Below are 26,400 nucleotides of genomic sequence, written 5' to 3' on the forward strand. Positions count from 1 at the left end.
GGGAATTAGGCTTCTGCTGCCCTCTCTGCTACTGACGGTCAAGGCCTCCTCCTTGTATTCTGTCCTCCATATCTCTGCTGATTCCCATTTTGTCTATTTCCATTTACCCCACTACTACTTGCTCAGGTCACTCTCCTTCATTGTCAGTGTTTGTTCAAATTCCTCAGACCCATCCACTTCCCATCTAAACTTCCCTCCCCTTTTCCCGCTCGTTGGCTCTACCTCCCTCCTCTCTGTTTTCTCCTCACTCTCCTGCCCCACCTCGACATCCACAGCGAGGCAATGAAGAAGCCCCCGCCAAGGAAGAGCCCGCTTCTCAGTGGGACACCGGGAAGGTAAACACCCAACACTCACCGCTAGTGGGAGGCGATTGTGCAGAAGCACGAGGGTTGTTACAGGATCGGGCAGTCTCGGACTCAGGGTCCTGTCTGAGGCGGCCACCCCGAAGCGTGGGGTTTGCGGAGACGTAGGGCCTGGCGGAGGGAAGGATGGGGAAGCATCTCAGGGAGGACTGGCGTCTGCCGAATCCCAGGGCTGCCCTGAGGGGCCAAGAGGGGCGAGGGTGGGGACGACGGAAGACAAGCCACATGCCGAATGGGGACCTGACGCGGCGCGCGACAGGATGGGCGGACGGTGAAGAGACCTAGGGAGGAAGGGCCGGACAGGGGCGACCTCAGTGACGGAACCGGACACAGACGCAGATCTGGCAGCTGAGCGACAGGCTCCGGAGCATTTCCGGGCGTCGCGGGACTCCCCGCCCACAGGAGGGCGGTTGCCGAGCCTGTGACATCCGCGGAGACCAGCAGGCCCCGGGTGTGGAGGATGCCGCAGGAAGGGGACTGCGTGGCTGGGTTTGGCCACAAAAAGCGGAGGGCACTCACCCGAGCGGACCTTGGCTCCGGAGAACCCGTTTCCCGGTCAACAAAACACGTCGCGCGAGGGGCGGGGCCCGTACGTGCAGGGAGGGGAGGCAGAGAAAAAGGCGGGGCCGGGCCGGGGCGTGGTCTCGGGCAGGGGCGGGGCCGGGGCGTGGTCTCGGGCAGGGGCGGGGCCGGGCAGGGGCGGGGTCTCGGGCAGGGGCGGGGTCTCGGGCCGGGGCGGGGCCGGGGCGGGGCGGGGCCTCGGGCAGGGGCGGGGCGCTTACCGACCTCCGGCCGCCGCTGCGCGCGTTTCTGGCCCTGCCGGTGTCTCCGCCGGTTGAAAGCGCGTGTCTGCGTCGGGTTCTGTTGGAGTGCGTTCGGTGCGCCGTGGGTCCGCGCTGCTTCCACCCAACTTCCTGTTAGGTAAGAGGCGCGTGAGGCTCCTGTGCCGGGGGCGGTGCTGCTCCCGAGTCGGCGCGCGGCGGGGACGCGAGTCCGTAGGTGCTGGCGGGAGCGAGAGTGGGGTGGGGACCCTCGCGAGCCCGCACTCTGCCTCTGGGTAGCAGCCTCTTCGGCCCCACACGGAGTGACGCGCGCTCGGGCTCCGCGTTCGCGTCGAGGCAGAGGCGTAGGAGGGGTCGGGCCCAGGGCTGGAGGGGCCGGGACCGGGCGGGGTGCTGCCCTGGACACCGCGCCGGCAGCTGTTCCGCGCGGGTTCATGTCATTGCTATTTTCAACCTGTCCTGCTCCGCACCTGAGATGATTTATAAATTCGGTACCTTTGGGACAGGCGTGGATGACATCCCATAATTTACTTCGTTATTAATTTCTAAATGTAATACATACCACTCTCTAAAAGTATTTTTTAATTTGAAATATATTTGTATATATGTACATATATATTTATTTATTTCTGAATTTTGTCTCCAGTACATATAATGAGGCTTGTAAAGTGGATAGTGTTCAGGACACAGGTGGATTTTGCTTTTAAGTAGTTCAGGACATAGGTGGATTTTGACTTAATTGGTGACTTACTGGGGCTATTTGATAAGAATTTTTTTTTTTAATGAACATTAAAAACAGTGAAATTGTATTTCCGGATTTCATTAGCTTCATTTATATCTTAATTGGTGAAAACTGTAAGTTAATAACTCATTTTTATTTCCTTTGGAGATTCTTAAGTTTGTGCTACCAATGATTATTTCCAAAAAAGGCACACTTCTGGTTTTCCCAGAACTAATGCTAGCTTCTCAATCTTTTGAGTGTACTTGATATTAATGTTTGACCTCAAATCATGTCACATTTTTGAAGAAAACTTTCTCTTAGCCAGTGGAACATAAACCACCCTGGAGTTCATATAGAGGAGGGGTTCAAATGCCTCTGATAGTGTCGTGTTAAAACTCATGGCCAAACCCAAGGTCACATAGCTTTCTTTCCATGTTTTCCTCTAGAATTTGTATAGTTTTGTCATTATAAAATGGGTCTTGTCCTAGACCCCAAGAACAGGTTTTTCGATTTCACATGGGAAAGACCTTTTGGCAAGTCACAGAGTATAGTGAAGTTAAGATAGTTTATTAGCGACTACTCAGCTACATAGCAGGGCGTCTTCAGAAAGCAAGAGGAGGAATGCACCTGTTGTAAACATATAACTTTTTTTTGAGACAGAGTTTCTCTCCTGTCACAATGGCATGATCTCGGCTTACTGCGACCTCTGCTTCCTGGGTTCAAGGATTCTCCTGCCTCAGCCTCCCAAGTAGCTGGGATTACAGGTGCGTGCCAATATACCCGGCTAATTTTTTGTATTTTTGGTAGAGACTGGGCTTCACCATGTTGGTCAGGCTGGTTTGGAACTCCTGGCCTCAAGTGATCTGCCTGCCTCGGCTTCCCAAAGTGCTGGGATAACAGGCATGAGCCACCCGGCGCCCGGGCTTAATGTTTGTTTATAAAGGTTATTAAGAATCAGTTTGTGACAGGCTATTAGTATTGGTACTTCTCTTTGTTACTGTCGATTTTAACAACAATTTATGTGTGTACTATTACCTTTAAAGTAAAACTTATTTTTAAACTAATAATGCTTTTTGTTCTTAAAGTTCTGGGACATTTAAATAAGCTTCGTGTCTTTATTAACTTGTTCCCACAATCACAAATATTTTATAACCAAAAGTGCTCAACCCCCTATATAATCCAACAAATTTAACGTGTGTGTGTGTGTGTGTGTGTGTGTGAGAGAGAGAGAGAGAGAGAGAGAGACAGGGTCTCACTCTGTCACCCAGGCTGGAGTGCAGTGGTGCGATCATGGCTGGCTCATTGCAGCCTCAAACTTCTGGACTCAAGCAATCCTCCCACTTCAGCCTCCTGGGTAGCTGGGACTACAGGTACGTGCAAGCATGCCATCTAATTTTTTTTTTTTTTTTGTAGACATAAGGGTCTTGCTATTTGTCCAAGCTGGTCTTGAACTCCTGATCTCAAGTGATCCACCCGCCTTGGCCCTTCATGTGGAAAATTAGAAACCAAAATCCCCTGTGAATCCAGCGCACTCGAGGTTCATTCTCCACACCCAAGGTGAGGCAGCCACAGGGCCAAGCTGCGGTCTTGGAACAGAAATGTAGCATCAGGAAAGCAACTAGAACACCCGCCACACTGATAATAACCGCCGTAGTACTAATAACACTGCATCTGTGATGCTAGTGTTAGCACCCGTTGTATACAGAGAGCACACCCGTCGGGGTAACTCGGAAGCTGCCATCCACATCCAACCCCGGGAACATGGATGTGTCCCTCAGTGCGCACATAACGCTTGGAACGCGGAGGTGACATCGTCACCTAACGCTACACCCGTCACACTCATATAATCCCCGGAACACCCATGTGTCCCTCAGAGCACACACGTAACCCCTGGAACGCCCGTGACACAGTCAGACTCACGCCACACCCGTCACACTCATATAACCCCCGGAACACGCATGTATCTCTCAGAGCGTACATACCGCCCGGGATGCAGACATGGCCTTTGCAGCCCACACGAGAGGGTCTGCAGCTCTGAGGATGGAACCTTCCGGCTCTCGCTGGGGCGCTGAGTTGACAGCCTCTGCTGGCCTGGGTTTGGGCTGCATTTGGCCTCTGTCATGAGACTTCGTGTTGTTGTCTCTGCCTTACTGATGTGGTATTGCCACGGTTGTTTTAAAAAGTAGTTTACTTCCCAATAATGTCATACTTCTGGGAAACTTGCAACAGCACTTAGTATGCCTTCTCCTTTATCTCCAGTTCCCCAGCTGTTATTGCTGTGCCAGATTTGCAGCTCCACAAAAAATACCCCCGTGTGTTTCACCAAAAGCAGGAATACTCCTCCAGGTGATCCCCAAATAACCCCCAATTTAGGAAATACACAGTTTCTATGTGAAAGTCCAGTCTACAGACCTATTTCACTTCACTCCCTGCCCTAGGTGGGAGAAAAATGTCTATTTCCATGCGGGCCCAATTTTCCTTTTCGGGAACTGTTCCTGAGACTCAGTTTTCTGGGGTTTTTTTTGTTTGTTTGTTTGTTTTGACGGAGTCTCCCTCTGTCACCCAGGCTGGAGTGCAATGGCGCCATCTCTGCTCATTGCAACCTCTGCCTCCCATGTTCAAGATATTCTTCTGCGTCAGCTTCCCGATTAGCTGTAATTACAGGCACCTACCACCACACCCGGCTAATTTTCTGTATTTTTAGTAGAGATGGGGTTTCACCATGTTGGCCAGGCTAGTCTTGAACTCCTGACCTCAGGTGATCCATTCGCCTCAGCATCCCAGAGTGCTGGGATTACAGGCGTGAGCCACTGCATCCGGCCGACTCTCAGTTTTCACAGCCTTAACAGATGTAAAGAGCAGAGATGACTCCAAGCTGGGTCTGCCCGGCGTTTCCTCCTAAACGTGTGCAGATCCTGTGTTCCTGGCAGGAACATCCTGGCCTGGGGCTGCGCTCTCCTCACTGCAGCCCACTTGGAGGAGCACCCATCCATCCCACCACCACTGGCGATCTCACTTGGAAATGGCAAATATTCATTTACAATCACAAATTTCATCCTGTCAAGCTCCGCATTTCACTTTGCCAATGGTTTTCCCTGGCCTTAGAACCGTGGACTCCAGACCCCGAGTTCTCCTGCCTGCTGTCCTCTCCCATCCAGTCTGCTACAGCTGCCTGCAGTCCCACTCATGGGGACATGGATTCCCAGGCGTCTTGGGGATTTTATGTGGGTTCCCCCAACCCATTCACCCAGTGCTGACCGTACTTTTTTAAGGCTTTTTCTAGATAAGTCCTTCAAGTCACAGCAGTTACGATATCTAAAAGTAGAAAAGTTAATGTTGATTTTCTAAAGACAAAAAAATAATTCATTATTAGATCGTCTGTGAGACGACCCTCAATTTTTTTATTTTTTTTTTTTTGAGGATAGAGTCTCCCTATGTTACCCAGGCTGGAGTGCAGTGGCACGACCTTGGCTCACCACAGTCTCCACCTCTCGGGTTCAAGCAATTCTCCTGTCTCAGTCTCCTGAGTAGCTGGGACTACAGGCACCTGCCACCATGGCTGGCTATTTTTTGCAGTTTTAGTGGAGATGGGGTTTCGCCATGTTTGCCAGGCTGGTCTTGATCCCCTGACCTCCAGTGATCTGCCTGCCTTGGCCTCCCAAAGTGCTGGGATTACAGGCGTGAGCTACCATGCCCAGCTGCCCTCAATTTATAAATCAAGGAAATACTAGTTCTCTGGAACCAAAGTTCATGTTTGAAATAATTAGGAAAGAAAAATAAAATCTCATTGCTGATAGAAAGGCAAATAGCACAATTGATTATTGAAATTGCAGAAGAGGGCTGGGTGCAGTGGCTCACTCCTGTAATCCCAGCACTTTGGGAGGCTGAGGCAGGCAGATCACCTGAGGTCAGGAGTTCGAGACCAGCCTGGATAAGATGGTGAAATCCTATCTGTACTAAAAATACAAAAATTAGCCTGGTGTGGTGGCACGCACCTGTAGTCCCAGCTGCTCGGGAGGCTGAGGCAGGAGAATCGCTTGAACCCAGGAGGTGGAGGCTGCATTGAGCCGAGATCGTGCTACTGCACTCCAGCCTGTGTGACAGAGTGAGACTCCGTGTATTAAAAAAAAAAAAAAAAAAGGAAATTTCAGAAGAATTTACTGGACAGACTGTTACCTTGCTGTATTCTCTAGCCCTGTGTTAGCAGTTACAAGGTATTTTAGGTTTAAACACTTATATTTTAGTCATTCGGTATAGTTAACTATCAAAAAGTCCTGTCCACATCATGACAACCTATATAAAATTTGGAAACCTCTTCATCTATGCAATGGAAAATTGGTAAAGTAAGTGTAGATATTTAAGTTGATGAATTATTAATATTTAGGTACTGAAATGAGTGAGGGAATGTAATTATGTCATAGTTCTGGCATGGGACTTGGGGGGGCTCCCTCTGTTGCCTCTTGCTGGATGACAAATTCGTGACCTGTGGAGACTGAAGGATAAACTGTCACCTTCATCGGAAACCCTAGTCCAGAAGGAAAGTCCTCATTTCAGGATATACCACTTTGTCCCATGCATTTCCTTTTTCTTGTTCTGTTTTTTGGAGACAAGTCTTGCTCTTTCGCCCAGGCTGGAGTGAAGTGGCCTGATATCGGCTCACTGCAACCTCCATCGCCCAGGTTCAGGCAATTTTCCTTCCTCAGCCTCCTGAGTAGCTGGGATTACAGGTCTGCACCACCACACTGGCTGATTATTTTTTTCCTTTTAGGCGGAGTTTCGCTTTTGTTGTTAAGGCTAGAGTATGATGGCGCGATCTCGGCTCACCACAACCTCTGCTTCCCAGCTTCAAGCGATTCTCCTGCCTAGGCCTCCTGAGTAGCTGAGATTACAGGCATGTGCCACCACGCCCAGCCAATTTTGTATTTTTAGTAGAGATGGGGTTTGTCCATGTTGGTCAGGCTAGTCTCGAACTCCCAACCTCAGGTGATCCGCCTGCCTCAGCCACCCAAAGTGCTGGGATTACAGGTGTGAGCCACAGAGCCTGGCCCTAATTGTTTTATTATTTCCTAGAGAAAAGGTTTCACCATGTTGGCCAGGCTGGTCTCCAGCTCCTGACCTCAAGTGATCCATCTGCCTCAGCCACCCACAGTGCTGGGATTACAGGCGTGAGCCATCTTACCTGGCCCTTTTTATTTTTATTTTTATTTTTGAGACAGGGTGTTGCACTGTTGCCCAGGCTGGAATGTAATAGTGCGATCTCAGCTTACTGCAACCTCCACATTATGGGGTCAAGCAGTCCTTCTTCCTCAGCCTCCCAAGTAGCTGGGACTGCAGCTGTGTGCCACCATGTCTGGCTAATTTTTGTATTAGTAGACATGGGGTTTGGCTGTGTCGTACTGGCTGGTCTTGAGCTCCTGGGCTCAAGTGATCTGCCTGATTCACCCTCCTAAAGTGCTGGGATTACAGGCGTGAGCCAGCTTGCCCAGCCTATTTTTAACTTTTTGAGGAAATACCAAACTATGTTACAAATAAGCTGCACCATTTTATATTCCGCATACAGTATTTAAGGGTTGTGATTTCTCTCTGACCTTGCCAACACTTGTTATTTTACATTTGTTGGATTATAGCCTTTCTAGTGTGTGTGAAGGAGTATGTGGTTGTGGTTTCAGTTTCGATGGCCATAATGATAATGATATTGATCATCTTTTCATGTGCTTGTTTTCCATTTGCATGTCTTTTTGGCGAAGTGTGTGTTCAGCTCTTTCTCCATTTGTAATTTGGTTGTTGTTGAGTTATACAAATTTTTTATATATTGTAGTTAACAGACTGTTGTTGGATATATAATGCACAAATATTTTCTTCTTTTCTGTGGGTTGTCTTTTCAGCCTCTCTTTTTTTCTTTGGAGACCAAGTCTTGCTCTTTTGCCCAGGCTGGAGTGCAGTGGTGCGGTCTTGGCTCACTGCAACCTCCGCCTCCCGGGTTCATGTGATTTTCCTGCCTCAGCCTCCTGAGCAGCAGCGATTACAGGCACGGGCCACCATACCCGGCTAATTTTTGTATTTTTAGTAGATACGTGGTTTTGCTATGTCATCTTGGCTGGTCTTGAACTCCTGGACTCTAGTGATCCACCTGCTTCGGCCTCTGAAAGTGCTGGGATTACAGGCGTGAGCCACCATGGCAGGTCTTTTTTGTTTGTTTGCTTTGAGACAGGGTCTTGCACTGTTGCCCAGGCTGGAGTGCAGTGGTGCAACCTCAGCTTACTGCAGCCTCCACATTCTGGGCTCAAGCAGTCCTCCTGCCTCAGCCTCCCTAGTAGCTGGGACTACAGGTGTGTGACACCATGCTTGGCTGTTTTTTGTATTTTTAGTAGAGATGGGGTTTTTCTATGTCGTTCTTGCTGGTCTTGAGCTCCCGGATTCAAGGGATCCACCTGCCTCTGCCTCCCAAAGTGCTGGGATTACAGGCATGAGCCACCATGCCTGGCCTATTTTTAACTTTTTGAGGAAATACCAAACTATGTTACAAATAGTCTGTACTGTTTATATTCCATATACAGTATTTAAGGGTTGTGATTTCCCTCTGACCTTGCCAACACTTGTTATTTTACATTTGTTGGATTATAGCCTTTCTAGTGTGTGTGAAGGAGTATGTGGTTGTGGTTTCAGTTTTGATGGCCATAATGATAATGATATTGATCACCTTCTCATGTGCTTGTTTTCCATTTGCATGTTTTTTGGCAAAGTGTGTGTTCAACTCTTTCTCCTTTTTTAATTTCGTTTTTGTTGTTGAGTTATACAAATTCTTTGTTTATTGTGGTTAACAGGCTGCTAGATATATAACATGCAAGCAAATATTTTCTTCCTTTCTGTGGGTTGTCTTTTCACTTTCTTTTTTTTTTTTTTTGAGACGGAGTCTTGCCCTGTTGCGCAGGGTGGAGTGCAGTGCTGTGCTCTTGGCTCACCACAACCTCTGCCTCCTGGGTTCAAGCAATTCTCCTCCCTCAGCTTCCCGAGTAGCTGGGATTACAGGCATGCGCCACTATGCCCGGCTACTTTTGTATTTTTAGTTGAAATGGTTTTGCTGTAATAAAGAATTACACTATTTATCAAAATATTACTTTGGAGATTACTGGTTCACATAGTTCATTTTCAAGTTTTCTTAAACTATCAGGCCCATAGCTAATGCCAGTGGCTCCAAGGATGAGAAAGTAAAAAGCCGTTTTTTTTTTTTTTTTTTTTTTTTTTTGGCCAAGACCAAAAAACACCACATTTCAAACTTTACTGTCTCATGCTAGTCCCTGGAAAATTAGAAGTGAACACACTCCCCTCACAGCCCAATCACAGCTAATGAATAACCAAGCTCTCCTGCAGGTGCTTTTGCCTTGGCTTTGTGAGCCTGGAGTTGCTGGCTGGCACTGGGCAGCAGGCAGCAGAGCTGGTCCCATTTCTCCATGCTTTCCCCACTCTGTGGGGGACACAGGCACATTGAACAACCTGGGGCCTGGCCTGGCGCTGGCTGGGAAGCTATTTGATGTCAGGCTCGATGTGGACTTCTGAGTTGAAAAGAGAGTATGGGTCACCCAGCCCCACTTACTCATTTTACCAAGAATGAAAATGGGGATCTATTCCAGACATGAGAGTACACATTGTAAGGCTGTGCAAGCTTGCTGCACTTGTATCCACTCAGCACACACTTTCTGAGTGCCGAGTGTCTCCAGCATGAGAAGGGCTGTAGTTCCCAGGGTCCCACCCTCCACAAAGGACAGCAGCACCTCGAGGGACAGAGGTGCAAAGAGCAAGGTGGGGGCCCTTCTGCTGGAGAGGTGGCTGGGGAGGTCCTTAGAGGAAGTGACAGCTGAGCTCTGCTCTGAAGGGTGAAGCTGAATTACTTGAAGCTTAGCGTGAAGGGGTGTCCAGGGAAGTGGGGCCTGTGAGCCGAAAGCATAATGACTTGTCCAGAGAAGTGTAACAATTTCATATTGTTTCAGTGCCAAATCTGCACAGGAGTCACCAAACGAAAGAGCAGGATCCTGGAGCCAGGGCCTGGGATTTCACCCGCTGGCAATGGGACTGTTCACTGGGAATTTTGGGGGGCAAAACCTGAAAATGTTTCCTCTTAGCTCCAATTCTCTGTCTCTCTGTGTCTTTCTGTCCTTCTCTCTCTTCCTTATCTTTAATTTTTGTATTATCATAAAAAACACAGATGTCCCAGATGTGGGGATTAGCAGCCTGCCTCTCTCTGGATGATTTCAGGGGAGCACTTTGGCCTCTGCGAGCTTATTTACAACAATTCACGAATCTTGCAAAAAAAAAAGTCATGGTAGCAGAGGTTAGAAAATCTCCTAGTATTTCTTGTGATACTTTGAATTTATGATTAATATGTTTAATCTTCATCTTCTGAAAAGTCACCAGTTACACAGTGAGGACCATAAAGGGAGTCTGTTTCTGTGGTTTTTGGCTTCAACAGTCAGCGGTTTTGCAGCAATAGCATTGCATGTGGGTTTTAGGCTGATGGTGCTCAACAGTGGACAATTCTCTTCACCTGCCTGGGCCCCACTGCCTGCCCTTCCATACAGTGCGGGGTCACAGCTGAGCTCTCCGAGACACCTCACAGGATCTCGGCTTCTGAACTATCAAGTGTCTTCCAGGTGAGGTCTTGGTCTCATAGCCTTTGTGGCTTCCTCCAGGTAACACTTGCATTTCAGAGTTCTTTCTTCTCATGCATCTATTTAAAAGGTGATCATTTGTGCACACTTTCTATCCTGCACTGCAGCTATTTTAAGTATTCCTAACTAAACTGTGAGCAATTTAAGAGCAGATGTCTTCTTGCACACATGTTTATAGCAGTAAAATTCACAATTACAAAAATATGGAACCAGCCTAAATGCCCATCAACCAATGAGTGGATAAATCAAATATTATATATATACACACACCATCGAATTCTACTCAGCCATAAAAGGTTAAAAAATAATGGCATTCACAGCAACCTGGAAGGAGTTGGAGACCATTATTCTAAGTGAAGTAACTCAGAAATGGAAAAACAAATACTGTATGTTCTCACTTATCAGTGGGACCTAAGCTATGAGAATTCAAAGGCATAAGAATGACAAAATGGACTTTGGGGACTTAGGGGAAAGGTGAGAGGGAGGTGAGGGATAAAACACTACACATTGGGTACAGCGTACACTGCTTGGGTTATGGGTGAATCAAAATCTCAGAAACCATCACTAAAGAACTTACACATGTAACCAAAAACCACCTGTTCCCCAAAACTATTGAAATAAAATAAAATAAAAACAGCAGATATCTTATTCCTTTGGTAGTCCCCAGGGCCTAGCTCAAGAATTTACTAAATGCTTGTAAAATATAAGAATAAATGGAATTGGGTAAAAGCAGCTCGTACAGAGACGTCCAGCCATTTCAGAAGTGTGAAGGTTCAGAGCAGCAGGCCCTGAGCAGACCCTGGGGTACAGCATTTCCGGGTTAGGGTCAGGGTCAGGGTACACCATTTCCAGCGCTGCCAGCGGCCTCCTTGCTTATGGTGCATGTTCTAACCCTCACAAACCACAAGCTTGTCTTTAAAAACATCAAGTTGAAATAAACCACATATTAATCGAGGTAAAATAAGTGGCCAGAGAACCCACATAATTTAGTTGTAGTAAACTTCTGCTGCATATTTAAAGGAAAATAAACGAAATAATAGTTTTCAAAACGTACAAATTATTCCACTCTTTCTGAAAACACACTGCTAATCTAAGCCTAACCAAAAAGCTAACCCTAACCCTACCACTAACCCTAATGCTACCACTAGCCTCTAACCCTACTGCTAACTCTAACACCTAACCCTAATCCCAAACCCCTAAACCAAACCCTAGTCCTGAACCCTAACCCTAACCCCAACCCAAACCCCAATACCGACACTACACTAATCATAACCCCAACCCTAACTCTAACCGCAAAACCCTAACCCCTAACACTAAACCCAACCCCAACCCAAAACCTAACTCTAACCCCTAAACCAAACCCTAAAACCCCACAAACCCCAAAAAAATTCCAAACCGAACCTCACCCTAACCATAAATCCCAACCCTAACCCTAAACCTAAAACCAATCCCCTAACCCCAACTTTAACCCTAATCCCTAATCCATAAACCTAACCCTTAACCCCAACCCCGCCCAAACCACAACCCCAACCCCAAGCCTAGCGCCAGCCATAACCCTAACCCCTAACCCGAACCCCTACCCTAACTCTAACTTTAACCCTAACCCCATACCCCTGCCCCTAAACCCTAACCCTAACCCCAATTCCAACCCCAACCCTAACTGTAACCCTAACACTTACCCGTGACCCTAACTTCAACCCTAACCCTTACCCTAACCCTAACTTTAACGCTAACCTCAAACCCTAACTCGCCCGGGTGCTCATTTCCACACCCACTCCGGTGCCGGGTCTCGCCTCTATCCACCTTGTCCCTCGTCCGTGCCCCCGCTCACTCTGGCGCCCGGCTGCTGCCCCACCCGCTTCGGTGCTTGTGCCCTCACCCACCCTGGCGCCAGGACCGCCTCTGCTGACTGCGCGCTGAGACCCACGCTGTCTCCGGGTCCCCGGAACTCCGCGGAGTCCGGCTAACTCCAACACCTAATCCTAATCCCAAACCTGGGGATGCCTGGGGCCCGGCATCTTCATCCCGCTGGGCACTGGGCCAGGGAAGCTGACCCGGCGACCTCAGCTGCCCGGTTCCCGGGGACCTGCCCGGTCCAGGGCCCCCGCGGCGAGAGATGGGCGGTGGCGGCGCGGCGCGGCGCTGCAGGACGCAGTCTCCTCCGGCCTCGCCCTCTCCGTCCCGGCGGGGCCGTAGTATCCCCGCGGAGGCTCGGAGGGGCCGGCCTGGGTGGGGCATCTCCCTGGTCTGCAGTTCTGGTTGTTTTTTTGTGGCTCCATGGTAAGCACACCACTGATCTTATATCTTTCCCCCTTTTCCTGAAAGTCTGTTTTTTCATCCTTCATTCCTTTTCATCATCTCCCGTTTTCAAAATGGCTCTTAAACCATGTGCAATGCGTTAATGTTAAGTCATCATTTCCATCTACTCAATGACAACGTTTTATCACGTGTTGTTCTGACTTCCATTTTTGTTGTGTATTTGGCCCCTTGTTCTTTTTCTTTTCTTCCTGGGCTGGTTCCTCGTTCACTCTTTCTAGGTATGAGTGAGCGGTTCCTTCTGGCTTGTCTAAATCTTCCATCTTTCGGGGTGGGTGGTGCTGAGCGGGCTCCAGGTGTGCGCCCTGCTCCTGCGAGGCGTGTGAGCGCTCATCGCACCCATGGCCCCTGCGCGCCTCTGTCCTGCCGGGTTCCCGCAGAGGCGCCTGGTCCACACGCTGTTTCTCCCTCTTCGCCTCCTCTCTAGCCCAGACTCTGGAGCAGGTCCCGGCTGCGTCTCCCACGTCTGGGTGTAGACCCGCGGTGTGGGCAGCCCTTCCTTTCGCTGCAGCCGAGTCTCCGCTATTACCGTTCAAGTTGTCCCTGGGTGGATTCTGAAAGGACAAGGGGGAAACGGCCCGCTCTACTCCATGGCGGGTCACTGACCTTCTGTTACATTTTATTTTACGTTGCCTTTGGCAGTTTTGAAACTGACCAATCCTTTTTGGAAATAAGAGAAGGTATAAAACCAAAAATGTTTTTTCAGTTCCTTTCTGAAAATGTGCTCGTTTTGGAGCCACTTGTGAGGACAAAGAGTTTGGAAAATTTAAGTGTCTCTACTTCTTCACTGTGTTTTGCTAACAAGAATGAAAAAAAAAGCATTAAAAATGGCCTTAATAAACGTCTTTCAACCTCAAACAGGACTATGTTATCAGGTAAACTATGTTATTTTCAACAAATCTTAAGTTCCTACCGCAATGGAGAGACTTTAGGTCCGTAAAGAGCAGTTGAGGCCGGGCTCGGTGGCTCACACCTGTAATCCCAGCACTTTGGGAGGCCGAGGTGGGCGGATCACCTGAGGTCAGGAGTTCAAGACCAGCCCGACCAACATAGTGAAACCCCGTCTCTACTAAGAATACAAAAATTAGCTGGACTTGGTGGCACACGCCTGTAATCCCAGTTACTCAGGAGGCTGAGGCAGGAGCATCGCTTGAACCAGGAGGCACAGGTTGCAGTGAGTGGAGACGGCGCCACCGCACTCCAGCCTGGGCAACAGAATGAGACTCCGTCTCAAAAAAAAAAAAAAAAAAAAAAAAGCAGGCAGTTGAAACGCTTCCTCGGCAAGAAATTGACCTTTATGCGTGGCGGGGGAGAGTCAGGGCGACAGGGGCTTCCCGAAGCTCACTGCCCAGAGGAGCAGAGTTTCAAGTTTGTTCTCCTTTCTTTTTTAGAGACAGGGTCTCGCCCTGTCGCCCAGGCTGGAGGGCAGTGGCGCGATCTCGGCTCACTGCAGCCTACGCCTCCCAGGCTCAAGCAATCCTCCCGCCTCAGCCTCCGGAGTAGCTGGGACCACAGGTGCGCCAGGCTAATTTTATTTTTACTTTTTGTAGAGAAGGGGGTCTCACTATGTTGCCCAGGCTGGAAGTTTATTTTTAAGGAAATGGCGTTTACCTAAACTCCAGGAAGCCTGGCCCTAGCACTACTGCGCCTCCACCTCAGCCCCCACTCCACCCGCACAGGTGAGGGTGCTCCGGAAAGGCTCCTGGGGCCCGGCTTCTTCATCTCCAGCCTCCGCACCTGGCGGAGGGAAGGGCTCGCCCCTCCTGAGGTCAGAACTTGTTCGGGACCGCCGGGTGGAGACAAGGACGCGGGAACAAAACGTATGTGTGTGTTGGGGAGTGTTGCTGCGAGAAGGGGCAAGGGCGGGGACGCCGCGCTGACCCGGTCCTGGATCCCACCCGCGCTGGGCTCAGGGCCGCGGGTTCGGGTCCTGCTGGGCGTCCCACGCACCGGGGACGGGCACGAAACCGTCCACCTGCTTCAGACCTCGGCTGACCTCTGGGCCGCGGGAGGGCCCGAGGGTCTTTTCCGCCTCTGCTCGCTGTTGTGTCCCCAAGGTCAGAATCCCTGCGGCCGGGGCTGCGCAAAACGCCCCCCACCCCCGCCTCGCTGCCGCCCCCGAGTCCCCTTCCCAGGCAGGCTGTGGGGGTTGGGGTTGGGCTTCGCGAGCCCAAGCGGACGCCGCAAAGAGAATGAGAACCTCGGAGCGCTCGGGGCGGGCGGGCCCAGCCCAGGCTCTTCCTACCCCTGCGGGGGTCCGAGGGCCAGCGGCATCGGCGGCGGGAGGAGGGGGCGGGGGCGGGGAATTAGGGGGAGGCGGGTGTTAAAGAGGAGAAGGGCGGGGGCGGAGGGTGAGGAGGAGACGGGGCGGGGAGGTCCCCCAGGTTTCCGAGTCTCCGCCCCGGCTTTCATTCCCGGCTGTGTGGCCCCGCGCGGTTCCCGAGCAGCTCCAGGAACTGAAACGTGAAGGGGACCTCGGTGCCCGGAGCTGCTGCCCAGGTAACCGCGCTGCGCCCGGCGAGCAGATGGGGGGTAGTCGCCCCAGTCCTGGACTCCGCGAGGGGGTGCGGGGAGTCCACGCTGCGGCCGCGCAGACGGGCGGGGCGGTTCGTTCCTGCGAGCGCCGGAACCGGGGAGGAGGCTGGGGAAGAGAAAGGGGCAGAGGGGCGGGGCCGGGGCCGAGGGGGCGGAGCGCGAAGTTTCCAGAGGGAGGATTTGAGCTGCTGAGACCGGGGGCGGCGCCTGGGGACGCCGGAGATCCGCTGCTCCCCGGGACACTCACCTGCTGCCCGGCGCTGCGGGAGGAGAGCGCGGAACCGGGAGCCCTGGAACCCTGGCCCGACTGCTGAGCGCCCCGTGGGTCCTACGCTCCCGCGCCTTCTAGGGAAGCCCCTAAAGTTGGTGAGTCCCCTAGAAAGCAATTCCTTTGTGGCTACGTCCAGGACGAACAACCAAAAACCGCCCCAGCCCCCAAACCCCAATTGCCTTATTCTGTTTCCACTTGCTTCAGCCCCCACGCTCCTGTGTGCGAGAGGGTCCTGGTCAGACTGCAGACCCCACCCAGGAGGAGGAAGAGGAAGGGGCCGCCGTGGCCCGGGCACCCTCAGGGTAATGGAAGTCAGGTCCATATGAATATTGCGGAATGTGAAGGGCCAGGCAGCGCCCCCCCACCGCCGGGCCCACGGGCAGCCCCTCATATGCAACCCCTCATATTCATAGGCAGCCCCTCGTGTTCACAGGCACGCCCCTCATATGCAGTCCTTCATAGCCTGACATTTGTGGGGAAGTCTCTGCCCACACCTAACACCTAAGCCTCTCAGGTAGGAGGGGCAACTTGTGGGGGGGTCGCTGGGAGGTGGGGGGCATCAACTCTGGAAGAGACCACAGCTCTGGCCAGGACCAGGGTCGCCTCCCGGCCACTTCCGGCTTCTGGGAGATTTCCTTTTCCTTGCAACTGGGGTGGGAGTGGACAGATGACCGTCCCTAGGCCTGTGCTTCAAACCGGAAGCCGTGCTTCTGTGGAAATGAGGCTCCTGGGCCACATGAACTCCTGTGCAAAGGCCTGGAAAATTAACACTTTGAACAAAGTCAGACATGTTTGAGCATTTGTGGCGCGTTTCAGTTGCCAGGGGCCCCAGGGAAGGCTGGACTGCGGCTTGTCTGGCCTCCCCCGCCTCCCTATGGCTTCTGTAGGCGATGTGACTGAATCACAAAACGTAGGCATCTTGCAGTGCCGTGTAAGGAAATGTAAGTACCGTGAACAGTTTCCAGCATGTAATGCGCGAAAAGCCGGGCGTCCACGCCGGTGTTACCGGGGAAGGGTCAGTCACTGCAACCCCGGCATTGCGCCCGCTGTTCCCAGGACGGCCACGTCAGCCCGAGGACCTGCGTCCGCACTGGCTGTTGGTTGGGGCTGTGAGGGGCCTAAGGTTGCCTGGGGATTGGAAACGCAAGGGCGTTTTGGAGGCTTGGCAGACTGGGGGCCTGGAGTCGGGGCAGAGGCTCTCCAGGAGCTCCCTGTGGCTCCGGAGCAGCAAGTGGCCTGGTCATCTGCCAGGCACAGTTGGGCATTCCCAGCCTGCCCACGTGGACTCAATCTTTCTTCTTGTATTTGCTTTCTTCTGAGCTGTGTATCCTGAGTTTTCGTTGTTTTTGCTTTACCTGCATTCGTTTTCTGTTCTTTCTAATTCTGCATGCTTTTTGCACACTGGTGCTTTCTGCAGAAGGGGATGGGGGTGAGAGGTTTTGTGTGGATTGCGTCTGAGGCAAGGTGCCCACAGAGCATGCAGATCAGGAGAGATCTGTGAGGAGGGCCAGGGTCAGAGCGTGGGGTGTGGAGCTCTTGACCCTGGGGACTGCCAGTGTTTGTGTGGGTTGTGTGAGAGTGTGCTTGTGGGGCAGTGTATCTTATGGGGTGTGTTGCAGTGTGAGGTGAGTGAGGTCAGAGGGGGTGTTGCAGTGTGAGGTGAGTGAGGTCAGAGGGGGTTGGGGGTGACGCTTTTGAATCTTGAGACCTTCTCTCAACCCAGAGCTAACAATTTTATCACCGAAAGATAATCTCCTGATGACACTGTGTATTTGTGAGTGATGTCACATGGGGGAAATGGCACCTGCCGCTCTGCGCCCTGCCTCTCTCCGGAAACGGCGCGTCAGGGGTGTCATTTCCATGACAGTAAATGTAGATATACGTTGTTGTTTTTCATGTTTACATAGACGAATTTGGGTATTTACTAAAAATGATTAACACCTACTTCCCTCTGTTGGTGGAAATTTAGGGTGTTTTATTTTACATTCAATGGAATTTCTAAGGAATATTAGTATATCTTATAAAGAAAAGATATAAATAATTTTAGGACAAGTGATAACAGGCAGTCCAAAAGCCAACAGGATGACAGATTGTCTCTGGTTCAGTTCCTCTATGTAAGTGTTAGAAGCAAAGACTGTGCATTTCACCCTTAATTCTAAATATGATAAAAGGAGAGAATTTGCAATGATTTAATTATTACAATAACACGTACTGAAGTGACAGTTGACAAGCAAAAGGGGACCAACCACTCTGTATTGCCCAGACAAATTCCAGTTAGACTCGACACACATACACAGAGACACACACACTTCCCCATGGAAAACAGGTCCCCTTAGAAACAATAAACTACAAGAGGGCCTGGGACTTCCAGGATGACTGAGTGAGGAACTTGGCAAATTCTCTTCCCCAAAAGCAACCACAAAGCTGAAAAGAATTTTCAAAAACAGTCATTTCAGAATTCTGGAAATGGACTAAAGGCTTGCAAGAAACTGAGAGGCATTGAAACCATTGGCAAGAACAGTGGGAGCCTCTGGCATTTCAGCGGGGACTGCTCCTGTCTCCCCAGGTCCATGGCATGGTAGCACTAGAGGGGAAGACAAGCCACCAGGAGAGCTGACTTGATTTGGGGGAGAGTGTGGAAAAGTCCATGGCCAGCTGTTGTCAGAAACAGGAGAGTATCGGTGGCAGACCGCCAAGGAAGGTCAGCGTCAAGGCTGCTTGAGGTCATGCTGCTCTGTCGGGCAAGCAACAGACCAGTAGATCAGGTAGAAATTCAAAGCAGCAGCAACCCTGTTCTCCAGTGGTTCTGGGAAGCTGGGAAAAAGCACAAGGCTTCATGCAGCCTCAGGGGAAAGCGATATTTTGTTATGGTGGCCCTAGATAACTAACATTATGTTTCAGCATGACCTCTGACTCACCACTGGCATGGGCAGATTCAGAAGAAGACTCAGACTGAATAGGGCTTCCCCTAGACTGTAAGCAGAACAGAGGTGGGGGCTGGGTCTGAGCTGTTTCTCTCTGTATACGCAACACCCTCACAGAATCCAGCACACAGAAGCTGTCCTGTAAATATCAGATGGACAGACAAACAGGTGAGGCACGGACTAGCTGGAGGATCTGCCCACATCAGGACCTTGGAGAGCTCCAGTCCTCAAGATGGGAACTCTCTCTGCTCAGGACTCCAGTGGCTTAAAGGTCTTTCTCAGATCAGCTTTGCCCTCTTTTTTGACTGAGCCTGAAATTCGATACTTTTACCTAAGGTAGAGGTCACAAGGAGCTTAGTTTCAGGAGTCGTGAAAAGATGGTAGGCCCAGAACGTGTAAGTATATGGCAGGACTTTGGGATCCCCATGGATAATCTCAATGCCTCAGACTCCAATAGCGTTTGATATTTATGGCATCCATATTGATATTTCTCCCATGTAGGAGCCCTCAAGCTGTTTCAAAACAGATGGATAGATGCAACATTTGTGCATGTAAGGGCATCATGATAAACTAAATTATGACATGGTTTGAAATAGGTAGGAAATGGACAATTTTGTGAATAACTTATTAAAAATAAAATGATGATTCCAATACCATTGGATAAGAATCTCTAAAACATAACTAAGTTATATAAACTGCTAGCCAGATGGTGGAGCCAGGAGGGGCAAGCGCCGGCACCTTCATGTCTTTTGAACAAGGAAGGTGGTGCCTGCCAGGTAGGAGAGCCCTGCCTCCTCCCAGAAACCCCCACAGCCTTCATCCCACTTGGTCCTGCTGTTCTTACCTGTTGCCCTCTCCATATCTCTTCTTGTTCAGCTTGGTCCATCTCTCTCTGGACTTGCTCCCCATCTCTGTCTCCCTAGTAACTCTTTCCTGTCCGTGTCTGAGAGTCCCTTGGAGAGAAGGCAGCTCCACCTTCTACAAGTGGTCCCTGAAATGCCCTCATCCCTACCTGCCCCAGTTCCCTTGTCGGTATATAAAAATATCTTTACAGTAAAGAACAGAGCACACTCAGCCCCCTGGTTGTTTGATGTCCTGCACAGCCTCAGGACTCTGCAGGGAGTCTCCACCAAGAAGAAGGCCCTCACCAGATTTGGTCTCTCAACGTTGGACTTCTCAGCCTCCACAACTAATTGTACTAATCATCAATTTATTCATGAAGCATGACTTGGATTGAACAAGATAAGCTGGGTCAAGCATTTGAAGACGCTTTTGAGGTACTGAGGCAACATCCAACTTTAGATCCTCAGAACTCCCCTGATGATAAAAATTACGTGTCTTTCATTAACTGTTGTCTTCATATCAGAGGAAATTCCAGCTGCTATGAGTGTTGCCTACAGAGGAACCTGTCTACAATTGGAGAACTGTAATAGCAGGACTGTGGACTTCTATTTTGAAGGAAATATTCATCAGCCTCTGCAGAGCATAACTGAAAACCAGCTGGTACAACCTGCTCTTCTCCAGCAAGAGGAAGAAAAGGCAGGAAGAAGCTCTGGCTATTGAATACCTTCACAAATCCCTGTGTAATTCTGAGATGGCATCTTGTATTCACTGGGAAGATAAAACCAAAGACACCTTTCAGTTTGTAACAAAAACCCAGGAAACTTCTGAACTTTGGGGGAAGAGAAAAAGCAACCAGAGTACCATGACTTTCCAGAAATGGCCAGGGCACTGAGGAGCTGTGGAAGAACTGGGGAAATCACCGAAACCCAGTACCATTTCAGTGAGGCCATTCTCCAAAAACTCCATCTTATTTCTTGGGGAAAGAGTTCTTCTACTTACAATATGATCAACCTGATTAAGAATATATTGGTTTCTATAACTGTGATGCAGATTATAACTATACAAATGCCAATTACCAGAAGCTAAGCCACCCTGATTCCAAAATATAGTCTCACATTTCATGGTTTCCTGGTATCAGAAATCCCTATGAGCCTGAGATTTTTTTCCCTTAAAGCAAATACTGAAGATGAGAAACCAATTAATTTCATTGTTGCTATCTTGTATCCAATGGCATAAAATCTATACTAACTTGATTAGAAATTCTGCCAATGAACAACTTTATTGTTTTGAGTGATGAAGCCCCATTTGAGAATATAGGCTCAATGGCCTTGCTCTTAACTGTTCTCTATGCAGTCACTTTCTTCTGCACTGAAGTGCCAATACAGATACTGAATACATTGATTTAAATACATAGATATATAAATAGATATTTAAATATGCAATATATATGGATACTTTATATATTGATTTAAACATTTTCCTCTCATAGATGAAAAATCACTCTAACATGTATTGATGGCTTCATAAGAAATCATTTACAGAAAATAATTGCATATGATACAGTGTTTGTGCCAAAATGTATTCATGGCTTTAAAAACTTCAGTGGAAATGTCCATTCAGATCCCTAGCCCATTGTTAAATTGGTTTCTGTTTTCTTGCTAAGTTTGAGCTGCTTATAGATGATGGATATTTACCCCTTATAGATGTTGGATATTGACCCCTTGTGGATGTATGGCCGGTGCTTTTCCCAGTATTTAGGTCATCTCTGCACACTGTTGATTGTTTCCTTTGCTGGGTAGAAGTTTTTTGGTTTGATGTAATCCTATTTGTTTAGTTTTACTTTTGTTGCTTGCACTTTTGGTGTTAAGTCCAAAAGAAAATTGCAAACACCAATGTCGTGTAACTTTTACTCTCTGTTTTCTTCTGGTAGTTTTAGAGCAAGTTTATCCAACCTGTGGTCTGTGGGCTGCATGCAGCCCACGACAGCTTTGAATGTGGCTCAACACAAATATGTAAACTTTCTTAAACATTATGAGATTTTTTTGGTGATTTTTTTTTAGCTTATCAGCTATTAGTGTGTGTGTGTGTGTGTGTGTGTGTGTGTGTGTGTATTTTTTTTTTTTTTTTTTTGAGACAGATCCTTGGTCTGTTGCCCAGGCTGGAGTGCAGTGGTGTGATCTTGGCTCACTGCAACCTCTGCCTCCCGGTTCCAGCGATTCTCCTGTCTCAGCCGCCCAAGTAGCTGGGATTACAGGCCCGTGCCACCACACATGGCTAATTTTTGTATTTTTAGTAGAGAAGGGGCTTTTTTTTAAATATACTTTACATTCTAGGGTACATCTGCACAATGTGCACGTTTGTTACATATGTATGCATGTGCCATGTTGGTTTGCTGCAACCATTAACTCATCATTTACATTAGGTATTTCTCTTAATACCATCCTTCCCCCAGCTACAGGCCCCAGTGTGTGATGTTCCCCGCTGTGTGCCCAAGTGTTCTCATTGTTCAACTCCCACCTATGAGTGAGAACATGTGGTTGGTTTTGTGTCCTTCTGATAGTTTGCTGAGAATGATGGTTTCCAGCTTCATCCATGTCCCTGCAAAGGACATGAACTCATCCTTTTTTATGGCTGCATAGTATTCCATGGTGTGTATGTGCCACATTTTCTTAATCCAGTCTATCATTGATGGACATTTGGGTTGATTCCAAGTCTTTGCTATTGTGAATAGTGCCACAGTAAACATACATGTGCATGTGTCTTTTATAGTAGCATGATTTATAATCCTTTGGGTATATACCCAGTAATGGGATGGCTGGGTCAAACGGTATTTCTAGTTCCAAATCCTTGAGGAACTGCCACACTGTCTTCCACAATGGTTAAACTAGATTACACTCCCACCAACAGTGTAAAAGCATTCCTATTTCTCCACATCCTCTCCAGCACCTGTTGTTTCCTGACTTTTTAATGATCGCCATTCTAACTGGTGTGAGATGGTATCTCATTGTGGTTTTGATTTGCATTTCTCTGATGGCCAGTGATGATGAGCATTTTTTCATGTGTCTGTTGGCTGCATAAATGTCTTCTTTTGAGAAGTGTCTGTTCATATCTTTCACCCACTTTTTGATGGGGTTGTTTGACTTTTTCTTATAAATTTAAGTTCTTTGCAGATTCTTGATATTAGCCCTTTGTAAGATGGGTAGATTGCAAAAATTTTCTCCCATCCTGTAGGTTGCCTGTTCACTCTGATGATAGTTTCTTTTGCTGTGCAGAAGCTCTTTAGTTTAATGAGATCCCATTTGTCAATTTTGGCTTTTGTTGCCATTGCTTTTGGTGTTTTAGTTATGAAGTCCTTGCCCATGCATATGTCCTGAATGGTATTGCCCAGGTTTTCTTCTAGGGTTTTTATGGTTTTAGATCTAACATTTAAGTCTTTAATCCATCTTGAGTTAATTTTTGTATAAGGTGTAAGGAAGGGATCCAGTTTCAGCTTTCTACATATGGCTGGCCAGTTTTCCCAGCACCGTTTATTAAATAGGAAATCCTTTCCCCATTGTTTGTTGTTGTCAGGTTTGTCAAAGATCAGATGGTTGTAGATGTGTGGTATTATTTCTGAGGGCTCTGATCTGTTCCATTCATCTGTATCTCTGTGTTGGTACCAGTACCATGCTGTTTTAGTTACTGTAGCCTTGTAGTATAGTTTGAAGTCAGGCAGCGTGATGCCTCCAGCTTTGTTCTTTTTGCTTAGGATTGTCTTGGCAATGCGGGATCTTCTTTGGTTCCATATGAACTTTAAAGTAGTTTTTTCCAATTCTGTGAAGAAAGTCATTGGTAGCTTGATGGGGATGGCATTGAATCTATAAATTACCTTTGGCAGTATGGCCATTTTCACGATATTGATTCTTCCTATCCATGAGCATGGAATGTTCTTCCATTTGTTTGTATCCTCTTTTATTTCATTGAGCAGTGGTTTGTAGTTCTCCTTGAAGAGGTCCTTCACATCCCTTGTAAGTCGGATTCCTAGGTATTTTATTCTCTTTGAAGCAATTGTGAATGGGAGTTCACTCGTGATTTGGCTCTCTGTTTGTCTGTTATTGGTGTATAAGAATGCTTGTGATTTTTGCACATTGATTTTGTATCCTGAGACTTTGCTGAAGTTGCTTATTAGCTTAAGGAGATTTTGGGCTGAGACGATGGGGTTTTCTAAATATACAATCATGTCATCTGCAAACAGGGACAGTTTGACTTCCTCTTTTCCTAATTGAATACCCTTTATTTCTTTCTCCTGCCTGATTGCCCTGGCCAGAACTTCCAATACTATGTTGAATAGGAGTGGTGAGAGAGGGCATCCCTGTCTTGTGCCAGTTTTTAAAGGGAATGCTTCCAGTTTTTGCCCATTCATTATGATATTAGCTGTGGGTTTGTCATGAATTGCTCTTATTATTTTGAGATACATCCCATCAATACCTAGTTTATTGAGAGTTTTTAGCACGAAGAGCTATTGAATTTTGTCTAAGGCCTTTTCTGCATCTATTGAGATAATCATGTGGTTTTTGTCTTTGGTTCTGTTTATATGATGGATTACATTTATTGATTTGTGTATGTTGAATCAGCCTTGCATCCCAGGGATGAAGCCAACTTGATCGTGGTGGATAAGCTTTTTGATATGCTGCTGGATTCGGTTTGCCAGTATTTTATTGAGGATTTTTACTTCGATGTTCATCAGGGATATTGGTCTAAAATTCTTTTTTTTTGTTGTGTCTCTGCCAGGCTTTGGTATCAGGATGATGCTGGCCTCATAAAATGAGTTATGAAGGATTCCCTCTTTTTCTGTTGATTGGAATAGTTTCAGAAGGAATGATACTAGCTCTTCTTTATACCTCTGGTAGAATTCAGCTGTGAATCTGTCTGGTCCTGGACTTTTTTTTGTTGGTAGGCTATTAATTATTGCCTCAATTTCAGAGCCTGTTATTGGTCTATTCAGGGATTCAACTTCTTCCTGGTTTAGTCTTAGGAGAGTGTATGTGTCCAGGAATTTATCCATTTCTTCTAGATTTTCTAGTTTATTTGCATAGAGGTGTTTATAGTATTCTCTGATGGTAGTTTATATTTCTGTGGGATTGGTGATGATATCCCCTTTATCATTTTTATTGCTTCTATTTGATTCTTCTCTCTTTTGTTTATTAGTCTTGATAGCAGTCTACCAAGTTTGTTAATGTTTTCACAAAACCAGCTCCTGGATTCACTTATTTTTTGAAGGGTTTTTCTGTCTCTATCTCCTTCAGTTCTGCTCTGATCTTAGTTATTTCTTGCCTCCTGCTAGCTTTTGACTGTGTTTGCTCTTGCTTCTCTAGTTCTTTTAATTGTGATGTTAGGGTGTTGATTTTAGATCTTTCCTGGTTTCTCTTGTGGGCATGTAGTGCTATAAATTTCCCTCTACACACTGCTTTAAATGTGTCCTAAATCTCTAGGTATGTGTCTTTGTTCTCATTGGTCTCAAAGAACATCTTTATTTCTGCCTTCATTTTATTATTTACCCAGTAGTCATTCAGGAGCAGGTTGTTCAGTTTCCACATAGTTGTGCGGTTTTGAGTGAGTTTCTTAATCCTGAGTTCTAATTTGATTGCACTGTGGTCTGAGAGACAGTTTGTTATAATTTCTGTTCTTTTACATTGCTGAGGGGTGCTTTACTTGCAACTATGTGGTCAATTTTGGAATAAATGCGATGTGGTGCTGAGGAGAATGTATATTCTGTTGATTTGGGATGGAGAGTTCTGTAGATGTCTATTAGGTCCACTTGGTGCAGAGCTGAGTTCTAGTCCTGGATATCCTTGTTAACTTTCTGTCTCATTGATCTGTCTAATGTTGACAGTGGGGTGTTAAAGTCTCCCATTATTATTGTATGGGAGTCTAAGTCTCTTTTTAGGTGTCTAAGGACTTTCTTTATGAATCTGGGTGCTCCTGTATTGGGTGCATATATATTTAGGAGAGTTAGCTCTTCTTGCTGAATTGATCCCTTTACCATTATGTAATGGCCTTCTTTGTCTCTTTTGATCTTTGTTGGTTTAAAGTCTGTTTTATCAGAGATTAGGATTGCAACCCCTGCTTGTTTTTGTTTTCCATTTGCTTGGTAGATCTTTCTCCATCCCTTTATTTTGAGCCTATGTGTGCCTCTGCACGTGAGATGGGTCTCCTGAATACAACACACTGATGGGTCTTGACTCTTTATCCAATTTGCCAGTCTGTGTCTTTTAATTGGGGCATTTAGCCCATTTACATGTAAGGTTAATATTGTTATGTGTGAATTTGATCCTGTCATTATGATGTTAGCTGGTTATTTTGCTCATTAGTTGAAACAGTTGCTTGATGCAGTTTCTTCCTAGCATTGATGGTCTTTACAATTTGGCATGTTTTTGCAGTGGCTGGTACTGGTTGTTCTTTTCCATGTTTAGTGCTTCCTTCAGGAGCTCTTGTAAGGCAGGCCTGGTGGTGACAAAATCTCTCAGCATTTGCTTGTCTGTAAAGGATTGTATTTCTCCTTCACTTATGAAGCTTAGTTTGGCTGGATATGAAATTCTGGGTTGAAAGTTCTTTCCTTTAAGAATGTTGAATATTGGCCCCCACTCTCTTCTAGCTTGTAGAGTTTCTGCTGAGAGATCAGCTGTTAGTCTGATGGGCTTCCCTTTGTGGGTAACCTGACCTTTCTCTCTGGCTGCCCTTAACGTTTTTTCCTTCATTTCAACGTTGGTAAATCTGACTTATGTGTCTTGGGGTTGCTCTTCTCGAGGAGTATCTTTGTGGCTTTCTCTGTATTTCCTGAATTTGAATGTTGGCCTGCCTTGCTAGGTTGGGGAAGTTCTCCTGGATAATATCCTGAAGAGTATTTTCCAACTTGGTTCCATTCTCCCCATCACTTTCAGGTACACCAATCAGATGTAAATTTGGTCTTTTCACATAGTCCCATATTTCTTGGAGACTTT

The 26,400-nt window shown here is 47.6% G+C and overlaps 1 protein-coding gene and 1 pseudogene across 11 annotated transcripts in view; both read left to right on the plus strand.

Annotated features, from left to right (window-relative positions):
• The first annotated feature begins 255 nt into the window (after positions 1-255).
• PLEKHG4B (pleckstrin homology and RhoGEF domain containing G4B) overlaps positions 256-26,400 on the plus strand; it is a 156,682-nt gene continuing 130,537 nt past the window's right edge. For 3 of the 11 annotated variants that reach the window (XM_054684901.2, XM_063810193.1, XM_054684913.2), the window contains exons 1-3: positions 1,126-1,283; positions 2,526-2,629; positions 3,279-3,422. The gene's annotated coding sequence lies outside the window, so the exon portion shown is untranslated. The other 8 variants (XM_054684904.2, XM_054684903.2, XM_054684906.2 and 5 more) reach the window with 8 other exon arrangements.
• Positions 15,535-21,545, plus strand: LOC107974581 (transcription factor Spi-C-like; annotated as a pseudogene).

This window comes from Pan troglodytes, chromosome 4 (assembly GCF_028858775.2).
Source record: "Pan troglodytes isolate AG18354 chromosome 4, NHGRI_mPanTro3-v2.0_pri, whole genome shotgun sequence".
In the NCBI taxonomy this organism is placed as follows: domain Eukaryota; kingdom Metazoa; phylum Chordata; class Mammalia; order Primates; family Hominidae; genus Pan; species Pan troglodytes.